The sequence below is a fragment of the Mandrillus leucophaeus genome, unplaced genomic scaffold, assembly GCF_000951045.1.
Source record: "Mandrillus leucophaeus isolate KB7577 unplaced genomic scaffold, Mleu.le_1.0 Scaffold769, whole genome shotgun sequence".
Classification (NCBI taxonomy): Eukaryota; Metazoa; Chordata; class Mammalia; order Primates; family Cercopithecidae; genus Mandrillus; species Mandrillus leucophaeus.
This window is the reverse complement of record NW_012108352.1, coordinates 1,789,825-1,796,400: the sequence shown is the minus strand read 5'-3', so window position 1 is coordinate 1,796,400 and position 6,576 is coordinate 1,789,825.

The following is a 6,576-nucleotide window of genomic DNA, read 5'->3' as shown; positions in this document are numbered from 1 at the left end:
ACCCAGGTTAAAATGACTTATATCCAAAAGTCATGCAATAACAAATACTGGCAAGGATGTGGAGAAAAGTTAACCTTCATACACTGTTGCTGGGTATGTAAATTAGTACAACAATGGAGAATAGTTTGGACGTTCCTCAAAAAACTAAAACTAGAACTACCATATCATCCAGCAATCCCACTGCTTGGTATATTCTAAAAAGAAAGGAAATCAGTGTGTTGAAGCGACATCTGCTCTTCCGTCTTTGTTGCAAAACTGTTCACAATAGACAAGATTTAGAAGCAACCTAGGTGTCAATTGACATATACATGAATAAAGAAAATGTGGTACATATACACAATGGAGTACTATTCATCTGTAAAAGAGAATGAGATCATGTGATTTGCAACAACATGGATGGAACTGGAGATCATTAAGTTAAGCAAAATAAGCCAGGCACAGAAGACAAACGTCACATGTTCTCACTTATTTGTGGGATTTAAAAATCAATGCAATTGAACTCATAGACATTGAGAGTAGAAGGATGGTAACCAGAGGCAGAGAAGTGTAGTGAGAGAGTTGGGGAGATGTGGAGAAGCTTAATGGGTTCAAGAAAAATAGAAAGAATGAATAAGACATACTATTTGATAGTACAACAGAGTGACTATACTCAATAATAACTTATTTGTACATTTAAAAATAACTAAAATAATACAATTAGATTGTTTGTAACTCAAAGGATAAATACTTGGGTTGGATACCCCATTCTCTATTACGTGATTACATTACATTGCATGCCTGCATTAAAATATATTTTGTACCTTATAAACATATATGCATACTACATACAAACAAAAATTAAAAATTTTCTTTAAAATAAAAGCATTTAGTAGTCTAGGAATACAAATACACCTCCATAACATCGCAGAGCATATTGGTTAAAATAAATGAGAAGCCATCCCATGGAACCTACAAACTACTGATAAATAATGAAGCCATGATTCAAACTAAAAAGAGAGTTATTGAGTTCATGTTGTCATCTGGCAACTCACAGAATTGGAAACACAGATGACTAATAATTGAGGAACACCTTTCTCTGCATTATAAAAAGTCATTAAACTCAAAAGAACAATGAAGTGTAAATTAATTGATGGATAAACTAAGCCTTGAGTCCAGAAAAAAAAAGACATAAATGTCAGAAAATAATCAAGTATATTGTGAGTAGAGACAATTTTTTAATGAGAGATCAGAGTGTAAATAATAAGAAGGTAAGGTATCAGTAAAATTTAAATCACCATACACGTGAAATACACAGCATACTGTGAGATGAATGAGAGAGATATTAATATGTAGTAATAGTTTGAGTAGAAGGAGAGAGAACTCAAAAGTGTTAGGTCAGAGAAAGTACTGGTGGATCAGCGCTGAAAATGAGATAGACGCTGAAAACTAACATGGAAGCAAGAGAAAAAGACTGCTATGTCCATGGCGGCTGCACGTGTTCCATAATTTTCCATGCTAGCACATCATAATTCAACTCTGTTTGGGAGGTCTTGACAGAGTCAACCTTATATTGACTCTCTCAGAACATCAGAGCCTGAACAGAAACATCTGAAGATAAATGTTTAACCAGTCTACATAACACTATTCACAGGGTCATGGAATTATGATTTATAATACTTATTACATGATTATGATGACAGTGGCTGCTGCCATCATGCTGGCTGCAGCAGGGAGGCGTGGCTGGGGCTGCACCACGGAGCTGGTGGGAGCCCTGCCCCTTCTGAATTGGGGCAGGAGCTCCCTGGGTGCCACTGCAGCTGCCCAAATCATGTCTGCAGACCCAGGCCTTCTGTTCTACAGAGGAGGCAAGAGCCCTGCCCTCTTGGGTGAGCCTACAACCACCCAAACTGTGGCTGTGGGTATGATGTGCCTCTCCACGCCTGTGGAGGGCCAAGAGCTGGCAGGATCTGCCCTCCTGGATGCAGCTGCAACCACCTGACCTGCTGCTGCAGACCTGAGCCTCCCACTCCACAGAGCGGGCGGGAGCCGGGGAAAAGCTGGAACTGCCCTTCTCCCAAGTTGATGAGGTGGGAGCTCCCGGGATGCAGCTGCGGCCATTCTTTCAGGCATAGGACTTGGTCATCTTTGCAGCCTGCATCCTTGGGGGCCCTGGAAGAGACCCGCATTCCCTGATGGCCCAGGGATATCTGCTACTGCTGCCTGGTCTCTCTCCTCTCTGGGCACCTGCTTGGATCTCGGAGCATGTCTGAGGCCGAGCCCCAGGGTTGGGGCCTGGAATGGCAGTGGAAGGCAGAGTCCTGAGCAGAAAGGGGTGGATCTCCGGTTAGGCTCCACCTTCAGGCTAGGGGGACCTGAAGGCTGGGGCCCAGGCTGCCAGTCCCACGAACCGGAGTTCAGACTAGTGGTGTCTCTTCTGGGCCCACCCATGGCCACCTATGGCTGCCTATGGACCAACTGGCATGTGCTTCCTCTCCTCTGAGGTCCATAGAAGCCCTGGGCTCAGCCAGAGCAGGGCAGCGGACGGTCAGAGGATGAAGAGGGCAGAGAGATGATGGGACTACCAGCTACAGAGAGGAGCTACCCTTTCTGCTGACAGCAGGAGACAACAGAAAAACCAGTCTCAGAGAGGAGCTAGCCTCTCTGCCGAGAGTTACAGAGATGACCTGCCAGCAGAGAAGAGCTATCCTTTCCAGGACCTTCTCTCTTCTGAGAGCTTCAGACATTGGGATGACCGGTTGCAGCAAGGAGCTACCCTCCTCTCCAGGGCCTCCTCTCACCAAGAACGGAACGCTTGATAGATGACCTGCTTTCAGAGAGGAGCTACCCACTGCAGGTCTCCTCTGAGCTGTTGTAACACTCAATAAAGCTCATTTCCGGCTTGTTCACCCTTCACTTGTCTGCATACTTCATTCTTACTGGATGAAGGACAAGAACTCATACAAAGGTGCCACGGCCACGGAGGCTTCCGGCCAGAAAACTGACACCCTAAAAATCCCATAACATTTTGGGGTCTCATCTGGGATTTGCAGAAGCATGAGTAAAAGTGAATCTGTTTTCTGCCATTTTTTTTTTTTTTGGAGTCTTTAAACCTCTCAATAGTCAAAATGAAAGAAAAATACCAGGCCTGTGTCAGCCAGTTAAAAGCGATTAGCACAGCTGCCATACTTAAGACATGGAGAACAGGGTTGTAGGGGAGGACACTGTCAATCCCCCATCATCCTTGGGTATTGGGAATGTCGTCTTCGTTCCAACCCAGTTTTCCTTCACAGAGGTCTAGCCATCATTTGGGACCAGGAAAAGGTCCTAGGGCAACTGAGGGTATCTGGCCGAGGCTACACCACTGTGTTATCCAAAGGACCCAGGACAAACTCCATTTCCTGACTCCCTGTTAGGGCATCAGCACTAGGACCTCCAGTCTTTCCTATTGTTTCTTTCTTACTTTCTTTTGCGGCTTTCATGGTTCCCATCTCTTATATACAATGTTAATGTATGAAGGATATTGCAAACCAGGGATGTTACTGCATATAATGAACATTTGATTTAGTCATCAAGAGTATAAAATGGAAGGTTAAGAGTAGCACAGATAAAGCGAAGTGTGCCTTGTGATGTGCGTTGGTATCTGTACACAAGTTTGTGGTGAAAATGTTCTGGTAGTTTTACTTGGTTGCCAACTTAGTGCCGAGCACCTTGAAGCACAGAAAAGCATTGCCTCAGAAAGGAAGCTTTTCTGTAAACATGAGGGCAAATGGTCCAAGGTCCCTTATGTGCAGGCTTTCTTTGCCTTGCAGGGTAACCCAGACCTTTGGCAACATAATAGGATTGATTCAGCTCTCCTAGTGGCCATCTGGGGAGAGGCTTCATGGGGAAATGCCAGGAAAATAGGGAAGCAAACCCCAGAGGTACTTTCAGCAGAGGAATAACCCCCCTCCATTCCTTTCTATCTAGTCTCTCGTTCAAGCTTGTCACAGCCTAGGAATCCTAATTTTAGACAGGTCCAAGTCTCAACTACCCCTACAACAGATGTCTGGTAAATATGGCCCCATTAAGGTCCAGGTCCCCTTTTCTTTTCAGGACTTAAGGAAATAAAGGGGGATCTTGGCAGGTTTTCAGATGGCCCTGATAGGTACATAGAGGTTTTCCAGAACTTAACGCAAGCATTTGTGCTCTCCTGGAAGGAGGGCCATGTTACTTTTGAATCAAATGCTGAAATGCAGGCCACTTGAGAAGAGACAGAGAATTTGTGGGATGAGCTTTATATCTATATAGGGCCAGGGAAGGGGAGGATCCTTATTCAATTAGAAGAATAGCAGTACCATTGGAAGACCTTAAATGGGATCCCAATGATGAAATAGGAGAATAGAGGAGGAAACTCTTTCAGGTGTGCTCATCATTGGGATCCCATTTAAGGTCTTCCAATGGTATCCTTATTCAATTAGAAGAATAGCAGTACCATTGGAAGACCTTAAATGGGATCCCAATGATGAAATAGGAGAATAGAGGAGGAAACTCTTTCAGCCTATTTCATCATTGGGATCCCATTTAACAGGGAAGGGGAGGATCCTTATTCAATTAGAAGAATAGCAGTACCATTGGAAGACCTTAAATGGGATCCCAATGATGAAATAGGAGAATAGAGGAGGAAACTCTTTCAGGTGTGCGTACTGGAGGCCTTGCAAGGGTCTGGGACTCAGTCTGGTGATTCAGACTGTTGTTCCCATCCAGGAGCCAGGGTGATTTGGGGGATTGAAGAAAGGAGGGTGGACCTCCTCTTGGACTCAAGTGGGCCTTTCAGTTCTCCTCTCCAATCTAGGCCCCATCCTCTCTTAGCACGAATCTGAGGGGTGTCCTCAAAACAGTGCAAGTTATTAGTTGCCACCTAATTAGAGTAGGTCCCAAATTCATGGGACTCCCTTTCTCTCCCTTGTTTGAGGAGGCTCTGGCCCCACAGCTTCACCTGTTTGTGAATGAGAGGCAACAGAGGAGCGGCCCCTGCTAGTTGCTAGCTGCAATTTGGTGAGGGCCATCTGGGACTAATGTAATGGCTTCATACTCCCTCCTGAGGCACCTTTTGTCCCAAGCTTTGGTTTGAAGCCCTGGAATGGAACACTAGATCTAAGACAGATTATAGTAGGGTCAAGGGCCACAGTACAGGTGAGCATGACTAATTCCTGCTGATTAGACCTTCCTGTTTCGTGAATAAGGGTCATGCTTGCATCTGTGGCATAGATAAGGTCTGGAGAATTCAAAGGTTACTAACAGCAGGTGGCTTAGGCTCTACTCAGATGAGTGCAAGTATTCCTGTCAGTTATGCCTCTTGCCTCATGGCTGAATGTTACACTCGCACCCACAGTTGGCACCTGCACAGGCTGCCAGGACTCAGGGATATAAGGTTGGAAGAAGAAAGAAGGATACCTTTTGTTCTCTCTGTCACATACACCAGGTATTCACTGGAAAGAGAGATGAACAAAGAGACCCCTTTATCCCCCCTTTTCAGGTGGGTAACTAACCAATCATTTTCAGCCTGCACTCCTTGAGTGCATCCTAAATCACAGGGCTCCAGGGTCATTAAGATTCCATGGCTTAGGGCAAGGGAATCCAGTAGCCTGACATACCGGCAAAGGCATGAAAGTTTTTCCTAATCAGACTTTTGGCTTCTCTCTCCCTGTGCAAACTGGTTGCAGGAATGATAAAAATAACTATTCTCTACGTCTCCATGGTTCAATTAGCCATTTTGGCATACCTAAGGTTGGGTAATAAGATATTTAAAATGACCTTTTAAAAAAGGAGCACTACAGTTAAAAGTTAGCTTAGTTAAAAGTAGATGTCCATGGATATCCAAGCTATAGGTATATTTAAAAGACCTTTATGTCTTTTCTCTTCATGGATCTTGTTTTTCTGGAACAAGATTTTCTCAGTCAACTGAATTATTCTTCATTTTTATCTTGCCACTCTTGATGCGCACATGAGGGGTACCAAGATGGCTTCTGATGACCTGGGACTCCTTGGGAAAAACATGAGGTGCCACTGACCCATTTTGGAATAAACATCTGTTTTCCTCTTGGATCTTCAGAGATTAGAGGTGGATGGATCCCTCTCAAAGTCTATTTTTGTCTTCCAGCTGTACCTACTTATTAGGCCTTAGAAACTGCACACATTTTCCTGGCCCTGGTTCTTGCACAGCTACATTCTGGGGCCAGTGATTCAATTAAGAGAGTGGCACATGAAAAATCTTACAACTACTAGATCTCCTTCTGTCTGTGTGTTATGTTTGTGATGTTTATATAAAATAGCTCTAACTGGCTTAAAGAAAAATAAGTGCTTAGATCAAATATTTTGAAAGAAAAATAAACTGTAATGTTTTTTAGTTCATGGCTATCACTCTAGTGGAACAGGAATCATGGGAAAGCATGGCCTTACAAAGCTTAGTAGGCCATTGTCTCTGAAGAGAAAGCATAAAGTGGGCCCTGGTGCCAACTTAAGGTCAGAGTCGTTTGAGACTCTAAGATTGGATCCCAAAGGGGGATGCCCTGGGGGAATCTCTGGACCTCAACCTCTCCAAAAGTGATGCCCTTGGCA